Genomic DNA, 24,996 nt, shown 5'->3' with positions numbered 1-24,996 from the left:
CTCACAGAGCTCAAGCTGTTATGCAAGGAAGAATGCCATAGAATCTCAGTCTCTCCATGTGCAAAAGAAATTTACAAAATATAATTGGTTGACCGACAATTGTGCAGTTGTTCAGCTTTGTATTGATTAAGCAAAAAATGTGTCAAATCATTTTGACCAAAAATTGAATTGGGCTTTTTGTTATTAGTTTGAAGATTAGAAAACTCCCTGTTAAAATAACAAAGTGATTAATTTCAGTCGCATTTTTTCTCAGATCTCAGGAAGTCACACATAAAATATCGACTCTGTTAAATCATTGATACAGTGCACGACATAACCTTGAAGTCATAAAGGATTCAAATTCATTAAGCTGGTAAAGTGTCGGCATCTGATTAATGACTAAATTTTTTTTTTTTATTTGAAAATGATTTGGCATTTACTCTCCCCTCCAAAAATAGCATCAACGGCCATTCACAAGCTGACTCTCTAACGTCATCGAAAGGCAAAGTTTATTCTCGGTTTTTCTTCACAGACTAATGTGAAATAAAATGTTTGTGTTGATGAATGTGTTAATGAGGAACATTTGAAAGCCAAATGTCACATCGTGCTCTTTGCAAGACATACAGTATTTGCAAAAAGCAGCAGTGGTGATCAAAGTAAAAATAAATTGATTGATTTCAGTATGTGGGAGAGTGATTTGTAAAAAATGGTGCAATTAGGATTTCTGCATTATATGACTGACATCTTTTACACATATATTTGTGTTTGTAAAACTAATACTTGAGCCACATTATACTCAATTATATGATGCTTGCACAACAACAATTACATCAATGAAGTAAAAAATTCCAAATCAATCGATGCTATTCGACAATGTTCCGGTCCGGAGCCTTCGCTCTGAAAATGCTGGTCTACCATTGACCCCAAGAGCCAAGAAGAGATACACAGGTTCGAAAGCGTTCTCCATTTGGGCCCCTGTGCTGTGGAATGCTCTGCCTCCTGAGATTTGATCTGCAACCTTAGGGGAACTGTTTAAATCTAGGCTTAAAACAGACTTCTATTCTATAGTTTATGAAATACCTATATTTCATGTTGACAATATCTGTGTATTATTTGTTTTTGCAACATCCGTTGCAGCCTCGTCATCCTGGAAGGGGGATTACCTCATGTGCGGTCCCTTCTTAAGGTTGTTGAGTTTTTCCTTGCCCTCATATACGATTTTGATCAGGGGATGGTGTAATAATATTTGCAATCATCTGTGGTTTGTGCAGCCCTTTGAGACTCCTTGTGATCAAGGGCTATAAAAATAAACATGGCTTGACTTGATAAACTTAATAGTTATAATGCTAGATGTTTGATGCAAAATGTGAAATGTGTTTTTTCTAGGACGTTGAATCATCTTTAACCTTTTTTTTCTCCTAATAACAACAACAACAACAACAACAACAACAACAACAATAATAATAATAATAATAATAATAATAATTAACTCTACAGTGTAAATTAGTCAACATGTGAAGAACTGATCATGTGAAGAACTTCCTGCCAATCTTAATGATGTTATTTTAAAAGTGAATCCTCTATGGAGCTCGAGGATTGGGATTTGACAAATGTGCGATTGGCCATAAATGTATAAATTTATATGCATTGTGTCAGCTAAACAGTCTCTCTTTACTTCTATTTTTCCTGATGATTAAAATTATTATTTTGTGGTAGAATAGTCATGTGTAAAAGAAAATTATAATTTAAAAAAACGTTTTCATTCCCACTGCAAAAATGTGAGATTTATTATAAAGAAATGCACTACAGAAACTAATTTGCGCTTAAGTTATTGCTAGTTCACTGCTTCGTGGATTCTAAATTAAATTGAATTGTCTTTATTGTTGTTGATATGAACGTACATTGTGTTCTGACTGAGCAGACAGCACACAGCAAATGCTATCATGAGGGCAAGTTAGGGAGGGCTATATGTGTTGGGCGGGGAAACTGTGCTTGCGGGACTGTGATAGGCTGCAGGGTGGGCGCACAAGTCAATGTCTCCACCCAAAACAAACTAGAAACCATGGCGACCGCTAGCTTTTCGCTGACCATTACATTGAATATTAATGAATCTATTAAATTGGACTCAAGGAAAGTCAAAAGAGCGCAAAGAAATGGTGATCCTCAGCAGGTGTTCTGTGAATTGTTATCTGGCCTGGCAAGCAATTGATGCGGCGAGGGAGAAGACAAGAGGCTGCAGGTCCAGCCTACTGCTACGGCTGGGCTAAAAGCTCTTTTAAGCCACCCCTATCGAGCATATATCTCACCAACCCCAGACCCATTACACATGAAACGGATGAGCTGGAGCTGCAACTCGTGGGAAACTGCTACATTCGAGTTGATCACAGGGACCTGGCTTAATGTAGCTAGCCAGCAGCTCTCTAAATTGCTTTCTTGCACTGAAAGAAGAAACTCAAATTTTGTTGTACTTTGGTATAGTAACCATTAAGAGCATTCATTCAACTGCAATTTCGTGTTGTGTGTTTTTATTTGTAGATCTATAGTTGTTATTTTGTTAGAGTTATATACTCTAAGTCAGTAAGGATGTCACCTGTAGGTAATTTGACCATTGGGGGCTTTTATGAAGGTGCGCGTTTCTTCACAGGTGTTCGCTTTTCACGGGGGTCCTGATCTCTATTACGTGATAACCAAAGGATTACTGTATGTTTGATTTTGCATTCATTTAATGCCAATTAATTCTTCCTTTAATTTCAGGTTCATGACAATTAATAGACCACCACAAGACAGTAAATAATGGCATTGGCTACAATCACTAGTGTCTTTAAAAAAGCACTCATATCAATCATTACTCATCGATCACTAAGTAAAGTACAAATAATTTCCTGTGATGGGGTGAAACCTATTTCTACAATGCAGGACTTGTAATAGTTGTCAATGCCGGAGTGGCTAATCAGAGAGAACGGGAGATATCCCGAAGGGCTGGCTCATGTCAAGGTAGAGTTTGAGGTGGCCGCATGAGAAAAGTCATTTGAACATGTATCTGTCACTTGCACTTACTCATGCATTTATTCTCTAATCAGAAATTTAGCCACATTCAGCGTAACAGATCAGCTGAGTTTTACCATCTCGGTGAATTCTCCGCTTTCAAATTTGGAGTTGGTTTAGTACACCACCACTCATCTGTAGCGGTAAAGTGAACACAGAACCAGCTCGAATGATGTGAGGCAGGTACGATGAAAGACAGGAAGGTGCTAGGCGGAGACGAAAAAGGCAGGAGAAGAAAAAGAAATGCGTTAAAACAAGGACTGCTATCATTAAATTTCACTCATCTCGCACTTTTTGCCTCTCATCTGTCGTAACTGGCTTTCCCGGGTAAATCCTCGAAAATAAGCTTGTCGTGATGAGAAGTCCGTTTTTTTTTTCTTTCAAAAAGGGACTCTTTCAGCTACCAAAAGCCTCAGACTGTTTTTGTTCTTTATATCCATGTAATGAAACTCATTAGGTAAAATTATGCACAACATTACTTCAGAGGGACAAATAACCTTAAAAAAAACAATGAATAAAGAAACAACAAAAGAAGAAAAAATAAACCAAAGGCAAAAAAAGAGAAAAAAAAGAAGAAACTGTAATAAAGGGAGTGAAAAAAAGTAAAAGGATAGAAGGAAAAGCAGGAAAAATAACACAAAGAGCAAAAATACTAGAAAAAAGATTGGGAAAAAATTGAAATGAAAAAGAAAAAGCAGGTCCTCTCACAATATAACTTCCTCACTCCTTACCATTTTTTAGGCTGGCATATACAGTAAGTTCCCGTTGAGCCTTACCTGTACTCAGTTTATATGTGAGAGGAGCTTCTCTTACTGTCTTCATGTTGATGTACACTGAAAAGGAAATGATCATGTCTTATAGACAATGGCATTGTCATCACCAAAGTTAAGGAGGCCAGCGCTTTGCCTACGAGAATTTTGATGTTTTAAGTAGCCTTCTTAAAATGTGTGGCAAATACAATTTAGATTTCAAATGACCGATACTGTACATACAGTAAGTAAATGGGTTTCTTTATATATATATTTACATAATTTTCATTTAAACTAAAATGGTAAAGCGTTTTCTGTTATCAACATATACCGTAAATTCCGGACTATAAGCCGTTACTTTTTTCCCAAACTTTCAACCCTGCGGCTTATTCAGTGATGGGGCAGATTTATGTAATTCTTCTAACGGCCGCCAGCGGCACTCGAGAACAAAAGGTAAGATTTAGACTGCAACCTCTTAGCTTGTGCACAAATTTAATCACCGTAGACATATTCTCATTATGCAAATTGCAGAAAGAAAGGCACATGACGCAACTTTCAAGTTGAACGCAATCGAGCAGTCCGATATAGAAGGAAACAGAGCTACCGCACGTAAACTTTACCTTGCGAGCGTGACGGTAGCGTGTTTTTGATAAAAGGGAGAGCATGGGACGACGTCTATATGACAAAGCCTCTTTCCGTACTGTGGGAAGACGACTTTGATGACGTCAGTCGTAAAGAGGCAGATGAGGATGGTTTACCATGCTTATTACAAGCACGGTAAGCTGTTTTAACAGAGCTGTCTACTGTGTTGCAAGCGTGTTGCTAGTAGCGTTTTGCTACCCTTCACAGGCACGGTTTGGGATGAAAGTTATAATATTATTATTAAAGCTTTGAATACTCTCTTGGTGTACCGTCTTTCTTTGTAAATATGTGTAACCATGTATAATATGTATTTGCAACTGTACATTTTTGTAATGTATTTATTTTAGAAACTTATTCTGATATGTTTTGAACGAGCAAATGAGAAAGAAGGGGCGGGGCGAACGCGGGCTGACGGGAAGTGGAGTAAAGGTGAGACGTGTTTGTGGACGCGGCCGACAATAGTGGATATATTTTTCCCACCCTTACCTTTGAAAATATACACTTTTTTCCTTGGATTACTTTCAACGGGCACTTGGACTCTGCAGGTCTGCATTAAATCTTAAGTACCGGTAACATTTTCCGTTCATTTTGCCGGCTGTGTTTTTGGTATGGGTTAATTTCATGTTTTTAGCTTGGCCTTTTGGCTGAGAGTAAGTGTCCCGGCTCCTAGGCTTTGTAGCGTATTATGAACTGACCGATAACGGATAATGGATAATGAATAACGAAAATAGATCAATAACCCTTAAAAACCCCAAAACCCCCCTTATTGCGTATTTTCAATGTGGGCGCATGCGGCCAATATACAGGTGCGGCTTGTGTATGTACAAAATCGGTTTTCCTCCCGAAATGTGGTGAGTGCAGCTTATAATCAGGTGCGCTCTATATTCCGGAATTTACGGTACCTGAATTTTTTCCCAATAATTCATTCAAATTCCTGCTCCATAGCTAAGTAGATCAGTTTTGGGTAGAAAACTCCTGGGCTGAAAAGGGGGGCCACTCCGGCACTGGTAGTCATACTCAATTTCACTCTATCTGCTTTATTTATCTTATTCAACTGTCTTTAATCCATCATTCTAAAATTACTCTTTGTTTCATCATGTACTGCAGAAGGACTTTCTTTTTGTGGGGGAGGGATGGTAGAAGCGGTATTATTACTAAGAGTTACCACTATTGTAGTTCTTACGACAGGATGAAAATAATGTTTAGATACAGCCTGGTTTTGCTCCAGGCACTGGCAGTTCAAGATTCCGTTAGCTAAACGGGACTAATGTGTGTAATATGTCAATAGGCACTGTCCCAGTTTCAGTGTTCCGTTTTGCTCCTGGGGCTGCAGATGAACGCTCTGATGTCTTACATTCAAACTGTGGAACAGTGAGAAATGAGACGCAAGTGATGGTGATGTGGCCTGACTTCTTAGTATGACACACCAGGGACGTCCTGCAAACGCAGGGTCCCCACGAGTTCCGCGGGAAAAGAGCGCTCATTGAAATTATTAAAAAGTCAAGTCTCGCTTTGCGCTTCCGATTACAGTCCCACTTTCTATGAAGAACAGCCTTAATCAACAGGATCCGTTGAGATGATAAAGTGCTCTCAGTGTGATATAACGAAACGTAAACTCCCCGCACGCTAGTAATTATCTGCTTGAGCAAAGATCAATGTCTGAAAGAGCGTCACGTATTCGCTACTCTTAAAAACAAAGAGCAAGGGTGGGCGACAGACAAAGAACAAACACGCACAGTGAGGTAAAACACTCAATTAAAAGTTGATCGTCCCAGATAACAAATAAACAAAAGAAGCGCTCACTCGTTTCCTCTTCAAGACCGCGACGAAGGAGTCCAACGTGATTGTATGGCGGGGCGGTGGCATTTGAAATTCAAGGTAACGCGGGCTATAATGAATTGTAATTAAAGTTGACATCAGGTGCCTCGTGCTGCTTCCCTTCTCCACCACAGGCTTTCATCTAAATGATTCATGCCGAGAACAGCGGGCCTTTCATGCAGTTAGGACCTCACAAAGGAATAACAACGAGACGGCAAAAAGCAAGCACAGACAGATTTACAGTGACACCACTGTCTCGCATCAAATCAAGGCAGACCCATGCGAAGGCGCTTGGCTCATTTTTTCGAATCATCACTGGGAGGAGTGTTGAGTGTGAATAGAATAAGGAGGCTAAAAATAGAAATACAATAAAATAGCAGGGCATCATGGAGGTATAGTTCTTGGGAAAGGGTCAGTTAACTGTTGAAAGGGGAAAACGTTGGCCATGATGGGTACAACGGCAACACTAGAAAACTGACGTGGCGCTCGTGGATCAGTGCCACTCGACGCCGCTCGCAGAAGTGAACAAAAGCAGAACATCAAATTACTCTCATCAAGTGAGCTGCATGCAGGTAAAGGCCACACAATCGCTGAGTACATGGATGAAAAATTGTGGCTTTTTTTTATCTTACATAAGCGCGTGATGTGACAAAGGTTGCCGTGAATAAAAAATGAGCCATGCCTGTCTTTTGTAAACTTAAGGTGAACAACATGCAGCTGGAAGATGGGCAATTTCTAAATTCTGCAGGATGCTCATCCATCCATCCATTATCTGCTCTGCTTATCCTTAGTAGGGTCGCGGGGTGCTGAATCTCATTCCAGCTGTCTTTGGGCAGAGAGCAGGGGACACCCTGAACTGGTTGCCAGCCAGTCGCAGGGCACGGGTTGCTCATACTGTTGTGAAAATAATTTGAGGCTCCTGAACACTAAGTGTGAGCTGCTAATACATTTCCACAATAAGAAGGAATTCTGATTGCGTTTGACATGTGTGAGAATTCCTTTTATACATATGATATACATTTAAAGTACGTTACCATCCAAACGTTTGGAGTTCTTCATTAATGACCTTATTTTTGTAACAAAAAGCACTGCTTATTTTTCCTTGAAAATAACAATAACTCAATCAGAAATACACCCAATACATACAAAACATGGGCAGCACGGCGGAGCAGTTGTTAGCGCGTGTGCGGCACAGTTCTGAGGTGATGGGTTCAAATCCAGCTACGAACCTTCCTGTGCGGAGTTTGCATGTTCTCCCCGTGGTTGCATGGGTTTCCTCCGGGCACTGCGCTTTCCTCCCACATTCCAAAAACATGCATGTCAGGTTAATTGGCCGGTCGAAAGTGTCCCTAGGTGTGAATAAGCGAGCGAATTGTCTGTCCCTGTGTGCCCTGCGACTGGCTGGCAACCGGTTCAGGGTATCCCCTGCCCACTGCCCGAAGATAGTTGGGATGGGCTCCAGCACCCCCGCGACCCTACTGAGGATAAGCGGTGCAGATAATGGATGGATGGATGGACAAACTAAACATTGTACATAAAAAGTTTAGCTAAAAATGTCTGGTTTCAAATGAAATACTTACATGGGTGTATAGCGGACCAGTTCCAGCAACCAGTACTTGAGTGTTCAAATAGTACATTGTGTTTACTAATTGTGTTTAAAACTCAATGTGCGATAAGGTTCGCACAACTGAAATTCGTATAGCTGGTTGGAGAAGCTTTAAAACTCGCCTTTTTTGAGCTCGTCAAGTATCTGGAGCATCACATTAGTGGGTGTAATTAAACCATCAAAATTGCCCGAAAAAGAGAACTTTCATGAGAAACTTGGCAGTCTATTCTTTTTCTAAGAAATTAAGGTTATGTCATCCGTGTAATTGCCAAGAAACTGAAGGTCTAAAACAGCTATGTGTACTACTCTATTCGAAAGAGAGAGAAAAAAACAAAGTAGGAGGCCTTGTTACCCAGCGAGAGGTCAAGTACATTAGAGTCTGTAGTTTGAGAAATCGACGCCTTACAGGTCCTCAACTAGCAGCTAAATACAAAAGCAAAACACATCATCTACAGCAGGGAAGGCCAACCCAGTCCTTGAGAGCTGCATGTCTTGCATTTTTTGGAGGTTTCACTGCTCCAACACAGGTGATGCCAATTTTCAGCTTGTTATTGATTGGGATCACCGGTATTGGAGCAGAGAAATTCCAAACACATGCAGGACATGGGGCTTTCGAGGACCGGGTTGGCCACCCCTGATCTACATTGAATATGCGAATCCAAAATGCTTGCCTTCAGAGCAGAGTGGCAAAGAAAATGCCATATCTGACACTGGCCAACAAAAGGAAGAGATTAATACGGGCAAAGGGCACAGACATCTGACAAATCATTTGATGAATGGACAAAACAGTCAGGTGACCACAAACATTTGAGTGGAAGTGTTCATCCTACTGTATACAGGGAATGCAGAAGAGTAATAGATGTGCAAACCTGCATCTCGCAAAATTTCATTTTATGTCACCAGGCTACAAAGTGGCACCTCATTGTTTTGTTGCTTCCCTTTGGACACTTCCACTTAAGTTATTATTTTAGCTATGTGGAACTGTGTACAAGACAGTTGAGTTTCCTGTAAAGCAGTGTCGTGCATGGGGGTTCGTGTCTGGTGATTAGTGGTCAGATTTAACAAACCGGCATGTCAAGTCAATTCAAGTCATGTTTATTTGTATAGCCCTTAATAACAATAAGTCTCTAAGGGCTTCACAGATTAGTACACTATGTTACACAGACTATTTTTCAGCCGACAAGAAGAGTAGGTTATTATTCATATGCAATGGAGTAGAAGTGAGTTTTAAGTTTAGATTTAAACATTTCCACTGAGGTTGCAGATCGGATCTCAGGGGGAAGAGCATTCCACAGCACCGGTGCCCGGATGGAGAACGCTCTCGATCCAGCAGAACACTTCTTTGCTCTCGGGATCACCAGAAGACCGGCACTCTCAGATCGTAGGCTTCGGACCGGGACATAGGGGCAGATCAGATCTGAAAGATAAGAGGGAGCAAGTCCATGTATGATTTTGTACAATACTAAGAGAACCTTGAAGTCACATCTTTGGCTCACTGGGAGCCAGTGCAAGTTAGCCAAAATCGGTGTTATGTGATCGTACTTTTTTGTCCTAGTTAAAAGCCTCGCTGCGGCATTTTGTACTAGCTGAAGAGACTTGATTCTGGACTTCGGGAGACCGGAGAGTAGTGCATTACAGTAATCGAGACGGGAGGTAACAAATGCATGAATTATAGTTTCCGCATCAGACTGAGACAGTATTGAACGGATTTTGGCAATGTTACGAAGATGGAAGAAAGCGGTTCTAGTAATTTTCTTTACATGCATCTCAAAGGTTAGATCAGGGTCAAATATGACACCTAAATTTTTAACTGAGTCACTCTGTGTGATGTGACATTTGTCAATGTTCACAGCAGTTTTTGAGAATAAGTCACGGCATTTAGATGGACCAATGACTAACATTTCGGTCTTTTCAGAGTTAAGACGCAAGAAATTGAGTGACATCCACTCTTTTATCTCAGTGAGGCAGGCCTCCAAATTTCCACAGTTTAGTGTGGAAGATTCCTCCAACGGAAGATAGAGTTGAGTGTCGTCTGCGTAGCAGTGGAAGCTGATATTGTACTTGCGAATAATGTCACCTAATGGAAGCATGTAAATGTTGAAAAGAAGGGGGCCAAGCACTGAACCCTGCGGAACACCGCAGGTAACGTTAAAGGGCTCAGATGTAATTTCACCATATTTAACACAGTGCGTCCTATCTGAGAGGTAGGATCTGAACCACGAGAGGACGGTTCCTGAGAGACCAATCCATTTTTCCAACCGTTCTAGTAGGATATTGTGGTGCACTGTGTCAAAAGCAGCACTAAGATCCAGCAGCAGCAAAAGTGATGAAGCGCCAGAATCCATTGACATTAGGAGATCATTTGTTACCTTGATCAGAACTGTCTCAGTAGAGTGGTTAGCCCTGAATCCTGATTGCATGGATTCAAAAAGGTTATTCTCGGATATGAAAGCATTCAGCTGCTGTGCCACTACTTTTTCGAGTACTTTAGAGAGGAAAGGTAGGTTTGACACAGGTCTGTAATTACTTAATATTTCTGGATCAAGGTTGGGTCGTTTCAGTGTGGGTTTAATAACGGCGGACTTAAAAGCTGCTGGAACTACACCTGAGGAGAGTGATATGTTTATAATATTTAGAACTGAAGGTCCAAGGACGCCAAAAAGACTTTTAATAAGTGAACCTGGGAGTGGGTCGAACTGGCAAGTTGTCGGTTTGGCCGCATTTACCACCTGTTTGAGATCATCAAGTGACAGTTCACTAAAACCGGCCATTTTCCCAAGGCAGCCACCCTGTCGTGCATCTGTAAATTTCAGTCCTTTAATATGTGTGGTATTAATAATTTCTTTAGCAATTTCTTCCTGTATGCATTGAATCTTCTTAGTAAAGAAGACCATTAAGTCCTGAGCAGAGTGTGTCGAACTATCTGCGATAGTCTGTTGCCTTGTAAGCGATGCTACAGTGTCACAAAGGGCTTTGGGGTTGTTCTTTTGAGACGCAATCACCTTCGAAAGGTAGGCCGATTTTGCAGAGGCAAGGGCCGCTTTATACTTTAACAAGCTGTCACACCAGGTTTGATGGAAAACCTCAAGCTTGGTAGCGCGCCATTTTCTTTCCAATTTCCTGCATTCTTGTTTAAGGGTTCTAGTTTCATCAGTAAACCAAGGCGTGCGTCTTTTAGGACGTGATTTTAGTTTTATGGGCGCTATTGAATCCAGCACACTAGTCAGGGTGGTATTGAACTCATTCATGAGTGAGTCAATCGAGCCATTGTATGTAGGAAAGGACGCAACTGCTCCAGGAAGGAGTTCAAAGAGCTCAGAAACTGTGCCAGTGCTTATATTGCGTCCGCTAAATACTTCAGCTTTTTTAACACTACACTTAGCTAGCACCTCAAATGTAACTAAATAATGATCCGAGATAACGGTAGTACACGGTAACACCATAATGTTTGATGTTAAAACTCCTCGAGTCAGAATCAAGTCTAGCGTGTTCCCATTTTTATGGGTTGGCAAATCAACCAGTTGATTAAAGCCAAATGCATCAATTAGAGACCTAAACGCAATGGTAAGTGAATTGAGTGGGGAGTTCATATGAATGTTAAAGTCTCCCATAATTATAATTGTGTCCGCATATGTTACTAGTTCAGATAAAAGTTCAGCAAATTCATCTAAGAAAGTTGTGTATGGCCCAGGTGCACGATAGATAGTTATTACATAAATTGACAATAGAGAGGACCGCATCACAAGAGCCTCAAACGCCTTGTAATTATTAGAGGTACGTGGATTAAATTTGAGCGATTTTTCAGAATTTACCGCAACACCACCACCCCTTTTCAACGTGCGTGCTATATGGCTACTCTCGTAGTCTGGGGGAGAAGCATAATTTAGCGCTAAATACTCATCCGGGCGTAACCAAGTTTCACACAGACCCATAGTTAAGTTTATAATCACGAATAATGTTATCAACAAGTAAAGCTTTTGGAGCAAGCGATCTAATATTTAACAGACCAAATTTCAGCTTTGCTGAATCATTTGACTTAGCTGAGCTCTTTGTAGTCTTTGTCGAGATCTTCAAAAGCTGCCGCGGTTGTTGCTTTTCGTGCGCGCTGAGTGTAAAGCTTCAGTTGTCCGGCGAGGGATGAATGGTGGAATTAATTACATCCTCGCGTCCTTCCTCGCGTCCATCTTGCTGCTTAGACTTCGCACGCTTCACACATCTACCTGCACGGCAACCACGCTTCTGTTTTCTGTCCTTACGGCGCCGTTGCCGTCGTTTAGTAAGCGGAATAGCCGTCCACAAAGATGCCGGGTCTCTTTGAAGTTCGCACGGTATATCATAGGCGGTATAAAAAGTGCCCGAAAAGTCGAAATTTAGACGCCCACCCAACCGAATAAGTTCGTCCCTACTGTAAGTATTTTTGGCCACACATGTGTCCAAAAGTGAAAGCAAAAAAGACAAGAGAACGGCAATAAATAGAAGATTAGCTGGACAACGAGCCGCAAGCATGTATCCATGCGCCGCCATGTTGGATCCAATCAAGAATCATAGGTAAATCATAGGCTAGAGCACAGGTGTCAAACAGGCCCGCTTAGGGATTGAAACCGGCCCGCGAGACAACACTCAGAGAAGAAAATCAAGCTGCAGGATGAAATTTGTCAACTTGATGTTGCCAAAGCCTGGTGCCTCTCACAAAGACACTGTACTTGTATTTATTTCTCTCTCTCTCTCTCTCTCTCTCTCTCTCTCTCTCTCTCTCTCTCTCTCTCTCTCTCTCTCTCTCACTCTTTCTCTCTTTCTTTTCCAAACCTTTTCTCCCACTCTGTCTCTTTCACTCTCTGTGTCTCTCTTTTTCTCTTCCTTTGTTGCTTTTTGTCTCTTTCTCTTTCTGTGTCTTTTAACCTCTTTAGTTCTAACTTTGTTTTTTCCTTTTCTCTTTCTCTCTTCATACCCTTCACGCTTTCTTTTCTCTTTTCTCTCTTTTCTCTCCTTCTGTCTTTCTATTTCTCTTTGGATTTCTTTCTTCATCTCCCTTTCTTTTCCCCCTCTCTCATGACGAGTTAAAATGAGTTTGACACCCCTGGGCTAGAGCATAAAAGTGTGTTTTAAGCCTAGATTTAAACTTCTTATTCATCATCTTATTGGCAGAGCAGGAAAGCAATATATAAACTGCAGCATTGAAAAACTTGTTTTATTTTCTCACCTTAATGATAAGTGAAATCTATGCACTGCTCTTTTTGAATAAAAGCATTCATATATAGTAATCCTCAATTGTCAAAAAAAAAATTCTATACAAGAAAGTTAAAACGGTATGGCTTGACGTGCTGTTAGCTTGCTTAAAGTATAACTAACCTTATTGTTCTATTGTTTGGGGCCAAATCGGAATCCTTGTTCTCACTAGTGCCGTCTGCTATGAGGCAAGAGAATTACGTGCCTCACTCTGCATCTGCAGATGCTCAGTACACTAATACCCTATCCCTATTAACATACCTGTCAACCTCCACGGCTCCATGCCCGTACAAACTGTCGTATTTTCCCGTACAAATACAAAATAATCGTACACCATATTTTTTTTTTGTAATGATGCATGATGGGAAATCCCCATGCGGCAGATGCATGCGATTGACAAATTTGTGTTTTCCGTACAGATTTCCTTGTACGTCGTACTCGTCTTAAAATGCATAAAAAACGTACTTTGTACGGCAAAACCGTACAGGTTGACAGGTATGTATTCATAATATTCAGCCAGGGTTGGGTAGAGTTACTTTAACTTGACTACTTTCAATTACTTTTGGATTACTCCAGTACCAAATATGCTAATAAAAGACAAAAGAAACTAAATATGAATACAATTATGACTCACAACACGTGGTAAGCTTTCTCTCATGGCTTTGATCTCTTTGATCTCCGGCAAAACTAACATAAAATGCGACAGAAACAAAATGTAAATAAATCCAAACAGCTTGCCAACATCATTTTTGCCGTTCCATGTATTCCGTTACTCCCCAAGCCTGCACAAAATTAAGTAATTTTATTCATATTTAGTTTATTTTGTCTTTTATTGGCATATTTGGTATTGGAGTAATCCAAAAGTAATTGAAAGTAATCAAGTTAAAGTAACCCTACCCAACCCTGTATTCAGCATATCACATGAAAAAACAAAAATAAAATCGCTACGTACTGGGTTTCAATCCGTTCTCTCTACCTGTTAGGCCCAACCAAAATAAGTAGCCAAATGTGCAAGGTACCTAAAAAACATACCCAAAGACCACAATGTCACATGGCAGAATTTACTTAGATCTACTGAATAGAGGATGTGAGACGCCAGAATCAGAGGGAAGTTTTGATGAATGCAATGAGGAGCGTGAAACTCGAGATCTTCTAGTATGAAGGGAGTCTAGAAGCGAAAGTGAATCGCAGTGGGTCACAGGAGGCATAGGCAACGATAAAGGACTTAAAAAATCAGAGTCCGAAATGTTAATGAAAACATGGATCTGTTTCTATGAACCACATTGGTCTACGTTCCAGCACTGGTTGCTTGTCTCGAGCAATTTTTTAAAGGCTGCCACCTTAATCGTGATTCTGTCCACCTGTGCTGGTCCAGGTAAAAGGTTGGGCCAGGAATAAGGAGGAAGGACAGGGTTCTTGGCAGGGGTGAGGCATAACTCTCTCTCTCTTTCTCCCTCCCTCCTTCCCTCTCTCTCTCTCTCTCTCTCTTTCTCTCTCTCTCTCTCTGTCAATAAGTTGGCAAGTCAGTTTTCGCCAGTGGTTCCAGTCCCCATTAACCGTGAAATCCCAAGGATCACCATACATAAATATTGTAGCCCTTCGCGCCAATCAGTAACAGAAAGTAGCTCTTTGGTTGGTGCCCCCTGCCTTACAGACTGAAGACAACAATTTTATTACAATTTGGCTATTGTTGGTTTGTGAGCTGATTTAACCTATGGTTATTCAGAACGGGGACAAGCTGTCTTTTATTATAAGAGTCAATATTATATTGATTATTAAATGTCCTTGTTAAGATAATTATCTTTTGAATCCCTGTGATATCTCTGGCGCGCTTTAGATACACAGTGAGCTGAGTTAAGCGAGCACCGGATGATATAATGTGGCCGTCATCTGTCATCCGAGGTGAAATGAGCAGCAACCAACTAGGGCCGACTGCAGCCTTGCTGTAGGTTGTTTTCTTCTCTCACCATTTGCTCCTTAGCTGCATGTTTTTCTCTAAGCGACACTGACACTAAGTCACAATTGCACACTCTAGACATTTAAATATAGATTAAGAAATTCAGCTGCCTTAATCAGATTATTCCAGGCACGAAGACGTTGCCTACGGCTGGAGGGCAATTTAGTTTGGTTTCAGCTCTGTCTTTGAAACAGCTTTAAGATCTCTGTTAAAATATGGAGTGCCTTTCTTTGTTTTATGTACTTCAGAAACTCACGGCGACTCAAATAGTTTCCCCTGTTGTCTGCCTGTAGTTTACATGACGTCATCATAATTTGCATACCAAACTTGTACCCCAAACTGGTCTACACGTACCTGTAGCTTATCGACTTGTATCCCCAGCTGAGTTTCTGGGTCTAGTATGCAGTCACAAAACCAAATTGGTAACGCAGATCATTACTAATCCAGATACGAGGAATAATGGTTTTGCATTCGAGCGTAAAAATACAAACAAACCCTGTTTGGATTAGTGCTCGCATTTAAACACACAATGAATAGAAACGTGGATGCAAGTCAGACATTCACTGCTGTTTTATGGCAATCTCTATTTGACTATCTTACCCCTTATGGCAGTCAATGTTCTTCAGGTAAAAAAGGGAACAGAACTTCTACAAACATACCGGTATTACCTTATTTTCCATTTGTCCATTGCACTGGTTGAAACCCACTGCAGACCAATGTGTCATTAGTTTGCAAACTACTGTAAGAAGCTTATATTGCAGTCTCAATATTTACTCAGCACCCCTCCAATAAAGCTTGTCATTAATTACAGCAGTGGACAGCAACTTTTCTGGACCACGGACCGGTAATGGTAAAATCCTTTTCCTTGCTGTTTACCTGGTGTGGTCACTTCATTTTTTGTGTTGAGGGCTAATTTGCAAGTTAATAGCCAATCAGGCTAAACAACTGTTACCATTGTCTGTTGACTTCCCTCCTACGATCTGGCGCGTCGAAAACACTTAATCATTGCTCACCTCACTGCCTGGCACTAACATAGTCTTGGTAAAATGTAACCTTAAAGCTTTGACTGACATTTTAATTAAGATGAAATTAAGATAAAAACAAGTCTAACAAGACCGTTACCAAGGCTAAATAATGATGTTAATAGGGATGTTCAATACCACTTTTTTTTCAGCGTAATACCGATACCTAACAATAGAGTAATAACTTCTACGGATACCAAGTATAGATACAACTCCTCTATAACGTTCTTTTTTTTCTGTAAAAGCTGAGAGTTTTTAAATAATCACCTTTAAATACAGTCATGATTTTTTTCTACAGTAAATGTCAATATCAAATCAGACGCACTGTGGATGACTGGTAGGCCTCACAGTTCAGAGGTCCTGGGCAGCGTTCCCTCTAAGCTTCCACGGGTCTGAGCAATCACAGAAAATCCGTGCACGTCGCTTGGAACAAAGGCAAGCAACATCAATGAAGCATGTCCAAAACCATCAGATCAAATCAAATTTCGCTTTGCTGAATTTGTGGAAATGCTAAATTACTTTTTCACATTTTAGGGAATTGACTAATCTACTTTTGGAAGGGTTGCACAGCCCACAACTTTTACATTAGGTTTCTATTCTTAAAAATGTATCTTTTGATACTTAATACTAACATTGTACTTAGTGCGTGTATTTAGTTGGTTGCACAACATAGAGGATTTGAAAACTCTGTAGCCTGTAGCTCCCAAACCTGTGCTCCGATTTATTGAAAATCTTAGTTTTTAAGCTGCGCAATCACTATCAACAACGTAAAAAATGTGTTGAAGATCACAATGGGTTTGGTGTAATCGACCGACTTATTTGCTATGTGTAGCGAATATGGGTGGTAAATAAATCATTCTAAGAAATATTTTATTGACCAATTAAATAAAAGAGCCGAGTTTATTCTTTTCAAAACTCGTCTCGCCTTTTTGGAGCACCACGTATGTTTTTAGATCATTATATCAGGAAAACGCGTAAAAAAACCTTGTTTAGTTATTCCGAAGGGTGGCTACTCACACTTTAGGTGAAGCTTGAATAGAACACAAAACACTAATAAGAAAATAAAATAAAGACAACTAGAGGTTGAGAACTTAAACTGGCACCATTTGGATGGACTGTGATTGACTTAAAACACAGTATTCACCTCACATGTTTTGACATTGTTTGATCATTTTCTGACATTGCAAAACAGGATTCTCAACAAACGTTGAATACCCTACATATGCATGGATGAAATAATGTATTATTCCTCTTGATTATAGTTAGTGATTGAGGGAGGGATTGAACTGCAACGAGAAGGCAGCTAATACTGGTTCCGACCAATGTCGTAATGAATGTTTGCTAAAAAAGGGTTGGCATCCGCACAAATACTGGTACCTGTTATTGGTATTGTTCCGTCTATCCATTCATCCATCCATTATCTGCAGTAGGGTCGCAGGTGTGCTGGAGCCCATCCCAGCCAAGAAGAGGGAGCTGGGTGTTTTGCTTTACGCTGAAAAATGTATTGTTAACTCTACATACCTCTCATTCTGCTTTCTATGGAGGAAAGATTTCTATTTACCCCTTTGGGGAACCATGTGAGTCTCTTTTATTCTGCTGGGGCACTCCCACGGTCAAGTTAGCAATAACAGTGAGACCCAACAAAACATGATTGAAAATAAAACACCCGCCGGGCCTAAACCTTGACTGATGGTCTGTATTTGGATTAGACATGCGGATACAATCGCCTGGTACTGTATCTGAAATAAAAATAATTCACTGCATGACCACTTAAATTAAAAATTATGGTTTCACTTCTGTAGCAATCAATGGCATTGAATATTTAGTGATGGAAAAGTACCGATACCAATTATTATCCATTATCAGCACTGCTTATCCTCACTAGGGTCGCAAGGGTGCTTGAGCCCCAAGGGACCAGTCGCAGGGCACATAGAGACATACGACTAACTCGCTAATTCACACCTAGGGACAATTTAAACCAGCCAGTTAACCTGGAATGCATGTTTTAGAATGTGTGAGGAAACCGGAGTGCCCGCTGGAAACCCACGTAGGCACAGGGAGAACATGCAAACTCCACACGGGGAGGTTATGGTAGCTGGTCTTAAACCCCGAACCTCTGCACTATGGGGCTGCACGCTAACCACCCAGTCGCCGTGCCATCCCCTCTCCCGTCTAGTTGCCAATAATTAGACTTTTTAAATCTTGACCCATTTTCATGTGTCACAAAAAGCAACCGTGGGTTCAATACAATCTTGAAGGATTTTGTATGTTCCAGTTATCAGGCTTACAGCATGTTGGGTTTTGCTCAGTTGATAATTTATTTTAATAGACATGTTTTACTTTGTCAAGGTGGGGAAAAAGTAGTGCCTTGACAAGTTTTATTTTTACTTTAAAACAATGAGTTTGGATGAAGGGATCATTATTTCCTACATTGCTCTCTCATCCTTATTCAAATCGGCTAATGTTTCATTTTCATTAAGCTGGTGTCATGAGGTGCACATGCATGTGAGTGTACCTCACCGGGAGAATAATACTGTTCAATTAATGTTTATTCTTGAAGTGTAATTGCTTGTCTCTGTTTTAATTAAGCGGGCAACACAACCTAAGCTTGTGTGCATAATGACAAAGCCTTTCAGCCATGACCAAACTGCATTCATTTTATTGTGCTGGACCCGCCTGCAGTAAAGGGTCCCTCATTTAATTCACACAAACTCTTCAGCATACGCAGACTGAGAGGGACTTTGTGCGACTTCCATTGACATTTTTTATGGGCAGTACAGATGGGAAAACTCAATGAAGGGAAAGTCAGCCTAACTTTCATTATGTTCTTCATGAGCCCCCAGACACTTCATTTTCTATTAGCAGCAACTGCATAGTGTCCTTAGCCAGCTACTTGCACACCACTTGGAAAATATTATCAAAAATGTATCTTAAAATTGAAGCACGATATTAATATAAATTTATATTGCATTTATTCTATGGCAATATGCCATTCCTACAATTTCAGGCTCTGATTGTTTAATAGGCACCAGAAGGCAGCCAGGATCAGCTAATTTCATCAGTGTTGATACTTAAAAAAATAAAGCCTGCACTTGTAACGATTCTTGATACCAATACTCACACATCCTTTAATATTATTCATATTGTCATCGTGCCATAGAGACAAGAACTTGGGCCCGGGCCCAGGCTCAGGCCCAGATCCGACCTGATCCCTGGCCTGAATGCAGGGTCGGGCTTCAAATGGCAATCATTAAGTCAGGCCAGCCGGGCTTCCTTCTCGCCGTTTTTTGTTTTTCATTTTTCTTTCCCCCCTTCGTTGGGGATGTGCACAGCATTCACTTACTTTTACTCAAGTAATCATTGACATAAAGAGAATGCTTAATAAACTCCAAATCCCAAAATCCAAAGAAAGTTTCCTCCTCTGTGTGAGGATAAAAAATGCACTGCTTCCTCCTTCTACCTCCCTCAAGTCCGACTTGATTTCTGCTTCTTGCCAATAGCTTGCAAGCTTTTCAAACTTTCTTTCTGCCTTTTGGCCAAATCTTTCGCCATTTACAGCTTGTAATCTGCAGAATAAGATTTTCTTTTCGGTGTCATTTTGTTCTGTTTCACTTTTGTTCACTGCACGTCACCGAAATGCGCACTTCGGCGCTGCACCATTCATTTTGGCATTGCACTTGCAGTGCACACTTGATTTGAGGCACTCGGCCTCAAGTAAACCTCAAACTGCGTAGTTCAGCTGAATAGCACAGTACTGCGCTGAAGTAAGCATGGCTAAAGCAAAGTTTTGTGTTTACTTTGTCACGGTCGCCATGACGACCAGTATGCCACGCCCCCGAACTCAAGCTGAAGCAGATCAGCTGATTGCTGTTCTGCTATTTAAGGCTGGATTTTGGGTTTGGCGGGTGCTGGTTCATTACTCATTATTCACAATCCCGGTCTGTTATGCCTTGTCCTGTTTTAGTCTGTTATGCCTTGTCCTGTTGAGTTCGTGCCGGAGGAACTCTGTATTGTTCTGTTTTGCCTCGGAGTATTGGGCGACTTTTATTTTATTAAATAAAACCTATGGATCGTCAACGCATTTGAGTTCTCCCTTCATGCCTCCTGCCTCTGTTCTGGTCCGGTCTTCCCTTCCACGCCACCACGCCTCGTGACAGAATGAACCAGCCAACAAATAGAACTCAGCGAACGATCCCAGCACGACTTGGGAGAGCTGGAGAGCGCAGTTCGGCAGGCGCCTACTGAGTTGGCCTTCCCTGCCCGTTCGAACCACGGCCCCGCCCGTCGTGGCCCTTGCTGTGCCTCGAATGGGGTCCCGGGAAGAATTGACGCCTGCCTGTTCGACTCTCATGCCTGCCTGCCCGACTCCCGTGCCGATTGCCTGCTATTCCGTCTCCCCTGCGTGCCAGCCCGACTCCGACTCTGCTGCCCGTCGGGCCGACTCCGACTCCGCTGCCCGTCGGGCCGACTCCGACTCCGCTGCCTGACAGCCCGACTCCGCTCCTCCTGTTTTGCCGGTTCTGATTTTGACTCTCTCATGTCTTGTCTGTTCTGATTTTGACTCTCTCATGTCTTGTCTGTTCTGATTTTGACTCTCTTATGTCTTGTCTGTTTTGATTTTGACCCTCTCATGTCTTGCCTGTTCTGATTCCGCCTGTCCTGTCTGAATCGCCACTTCTGAATCTGACCCCCCCTGAGTGCGACTCTTCTGAATCTGACCCCCCCTGAGTGCGACTCTTCTGAATCTGACCCCCCCTGAGTGCGACTCTTCTGAATCTGACCCCCCCTGAGTGCGACTCTTCTGAATCTGACCCCCCCTGAGTGCGACTCTTCTGCATCTGACCCCCCCTGAGTGCGACTCTTCTGCATCGGCCTGACCTGAGTGCGACTCTTCTGCATCGGCCTGTCCTGAGTGCGACTCTTCTGCATCGGCCTGTCCTGAGTGCGACTCTTCTGCATCGGCCTGTCCTGAGTGCGACTCTTCTGCATCGGCCTGTCCTGAGTGCGACTCTTCTGCATCGGCCTGTCCTGAGTGCGACTCTTCTGCATCGGCCTGTCCTGTTTACCTGTTCTGATTTTGCCTGTCCTGTTTATCTGTCCTGTTCTCGTCGGTTCTGCCTGTCTGTCCTGTTCTCGTCGGTTCTGCCTGTCTGTCATCCCCTGTCCAGTTGGCCACCAGACCCCCCCTGCCGAGCGCCGATTCCGATCCGCCCGACGCAGATGGCGCCTGCCTCTCCCCGTTCCTGCGTGTTCGGAGGAGGGAGCAGGGTTGCCCCAATCGCGATCGTCAACATTCCGGGGCGCGAGGTAGTAATTTTCTTTTTTGGGACCTCGGGAGCTGTCCCTTAAGAGGGGGGCTCTGTCACGGTCGCCATGACGACCAGTATGCCACGCCCCCGAACTCAAGCTGAAGCAGATCAGCTGATTGCTGTTCTGCTATTTAAGGCTGGATTTTGGGTTTGGCGGGTGCTGGTTCATTACTCATTATTCACAATCCCGGTCTGTTATGCCTTGTCCTGTTTTAGTCTGTTATGCCTTGTCCTGTTGAGTTCGTGCCGGAGGAACTCTGTATTGTTCTGTTTTGCCTCGGAGTATTGGGCGACTTTTATTTTATTAAATAAAACCTATGGATCGTCAACGCATTTGAGTTCTCCCTTCATGCCTCCTGCCTCTGTTCTGGTCCGGTCTTCCCTTCCACGCCACCACGCCTCGTGACATACTTTGGCGGCAAATTAAAATTTTGGGTTTATTTCAGGCTCGGTTATAAAATCAAGTTAATAAGTTGGGTTTGGGTGGGTTCGGGTTTATATACCTGTGACTCGGGTCGGGCCGCTTATCCTCAGTAGGGTCGCGGGGGTGCTGGTACCATCTTCAGGCAGTGGGCAGGGGATACTCTGAACTGGTTGCCAGCCAGTTGCAGGCACACAGAGACAGACAACTCACTCGCTGTTTTTGGAATGTGGGAGAAAACCGGCGTGCCCGGAGGAAACCCACGCAAACTCCACACAGGAAGGTTCGATCTAATGACCTCAGAATTGTGCCGCGGAAGCACTCACCACTCGGCCGCCGTGCTGTCCGAGAGAGATACCCATAAACATAAACATTTTCCCCGTTTTTTGATTATTTCAAATTGTGCTCGCCATACAAAAAATTTTGTACGGTAAAAAAACCTTATATACTGCTTCATATATCAAGCCACACTAAATTTATTGCAGGTGAAGAAATAACTAAGAAATTTATTTTCTAAATAAAATAAACGTCTTTACACAAATTATCTTTGTTTTTCTCTACATAGTCTGTCTTGCTATGAGTAAATAGGTGACGCGCTTTGTTTGTAAGGTTAGTCATAGCAATCAAAGAGGAGCAGCTGTCTGAGGTTGACAGGTATGGAGAGAATATGTGATAAAATCAAAATTAAAAAGATAACATGAACATTATTTTAAATTCATTGATCTCTCCAAAGTCCCGGATCATTTGTGAACTAATTATGCCAGGACACCCTCCCGTTGGAGAGTGAAAGTTTGTGTTATGGACCAAAGTATAGGCTTGAAGCTAGAAATGTGGATTTATCAAACGTTTTAAAATTCACTCCTTAATACTTGTATCATTGTTTTACAAAAGCCACGTTGTAATCCGTACATAACATTTTTAAAGATTTATGGACAAACAATCTTTGCCGAGTGATACGTTGCTATTTTCTTAAAACCAAAGATTCTAATATGACAATATTCAAACTGCTATAACTCCCTCAAATTATTAACATAGCTCCATGGTATACATGGTTTTGAATGTTATCATGTTAAAAGAACTTAAACTTTATTTTTCTCCATAAAAAAAATATTGCCATAGCGGTCACAATCATCCTTATCCTTGTGCGCAAAATGCTACAGTCAAGAATCTGAATTTTGGAATAGCTTCCATTTTAATCGCTCCTACTGGTTCATTCTATTTTAATTTTCAAAGTAATTCTTACTTTTAATACAACCATAATTTGGAAGTGCTATGGAGTTGTTTTCTTTTTGCACCTACTTCGTTGTATTTTATGTGGCTTTTACTTGAAACAGTGGAATGCATCAAGCCTGATGAATAACAGTCACATTCTTGTGTTGTTTTTTGTTGTTTTTTTTAGTTGTAAAAAAAAGAAAAGGAAGTCAAAATATCTTACGCTCTCAGATGACAGAAATAGTAACTCGGGTGTGAATTATTCCAAAATATATATAAAACATGGATTTCTGTTTTCTAACAAGCTAGACTATTTCTTATGATTCCTTGACTTTCCTTAGGTGAGCAATTCAAATATTCTGCAATCTTAAAAGAATTAAAAATGAGACTGAAGACTTGCCTTTTAGTGATTCAGCTCTATATAATTAAAACATTTTTTTATCAAAATGTCTCTGCTAGCAAACGGAGTAAAGTATTTGGGTATAGTATTATTACTACATCGTCTCTGAAAATGTAAAAGGCCAACACAGTGGTAAAACTCCCCAGATACGACAAGGATAATGATAACATTATTCGTCAAGAAGATAAAATGGTAATAACAGAAAACATTGTTGGTAGCTACACTTTGCTCCGAGGCATAAAGTCTTCCATGTCGGCCACTGCTATTACAGTAAGCGACATTTCCGATGCAGGAGTATTGCGAGATAAACAAAAGCGTGGTGTAAATACACTCAACGATGAAGAAGCTCCTTGTGGTTTTGCTCTCCATGATTAGCATTTAGAACAGTTCTGGTTGTTCATAGCAGGAACATCTGCCTGCTTGTCTTGGGGGCCGTCTGATCAGCAGCCCATGCGTGCCTGTGTTGGGGCTTTTAAAAATGTGTTTCATCCTTGTCCATGAAACAGGAGCCTGAAATCGGGACATCGTCAGATTTCAGGCTTTCAGGCTCAAAACTTAAAGAAGTCAATATCTTTTCGAAGTATTAAAACATGTGACACACAATCGTCAAAACAAACAAAATTCATCCAATGTTTTACATTGCGCTAACAAATAAGAAATTGAAAAGTAGGTCATGCAAAAATGTTGCGCCTCCCCTTCGAGTTAGGACTGTTTACAATCTCCTTTTCGCTGCGATCCTAGCCGTAAGTCTTTTTGGGTACGTCTCTATAAGTTTTGCACAACTTGAAACAGACATACTGGACTATTCTTCCCTACAAAACAGTGCCTTAAGGTTTCCTTTAGAAAATACTTTTTATGCATAAAGGGCAGATTTATGCGACTAGAAGTTGTCTTTTCACAAATTGTCCCACCTTAGCTCTGTATGCCAGTCATCGACTATGATCGTGGGTCTCTTGGTTGCTTCTTTGATTTGTTTTCTCCTTGTTTGCGCTGAAGGTTGAGATGAACTGCAAGGTTTTGGTAGGTTGCAGTGGTTTTATGCTCCCTCCATTTTTGAAATTATTGCTAAGACAGTCCTCAGGAAGATGTGCAAATGTTGCAAAATCTTATGTATCCCATTGCTGCTTTGACGTTTTTCACAACTTTATCCTGTACCAGCCTGGTGTGTTCTTTGCTCTTCATAATGCTGTAATAATGCTTTACTTCGCTGTCTGTTGAGGTGCATTTAAACTAAGACTTAACAACGCTCAAGTGCACTCTGTTTGTCATTGTCAGTCATCAAAGTTATATTGAATCATTCAGAAGTCTTTCGGGAACTTCTGGACTCTAAAAGACCCGGGGAGAAATATTTTTCCAACACCTACTTTCCAGTTTTTTTCATCCATCCATCCATCCATCCATCATCTGCACCGCTTATCCTCAGTAGTGTTGCTTGGTGTGCTGTAGCCCATCCACGCTAATTTCGGGCAATGGGCAGAGGACACCCTGAAGCAGTTTTTTTTATCGAAAATAAAGTATAAAAACTTGTAATAATTTGGTTCCACTTCACTTTGTTTTTTATCTTTAAGTTTGAAGCCTGTGGCAATATGACAAGAACTTCTTGGAGCCCA

This window comes from Urocampus carinirostris, chromosome 3 (assembly GCF_059441175.1).
Source record: "Urocampus carinirostris isolate Australia breed hairy pipefish chromosome 3, RoL_Ucar_1.0, whole genome shotgun sequence".
NCBI lineage: Eukaryota > Metazoa > Chordata > Actinopteri > Syngnathiformes > Syngnathidae > Urocampus > Urocampus carinirostris.
The sequence above is the reverse complement of the archived record's forward strand: the minus strand, read 5'-3'. Positions refer to the sequence as shown.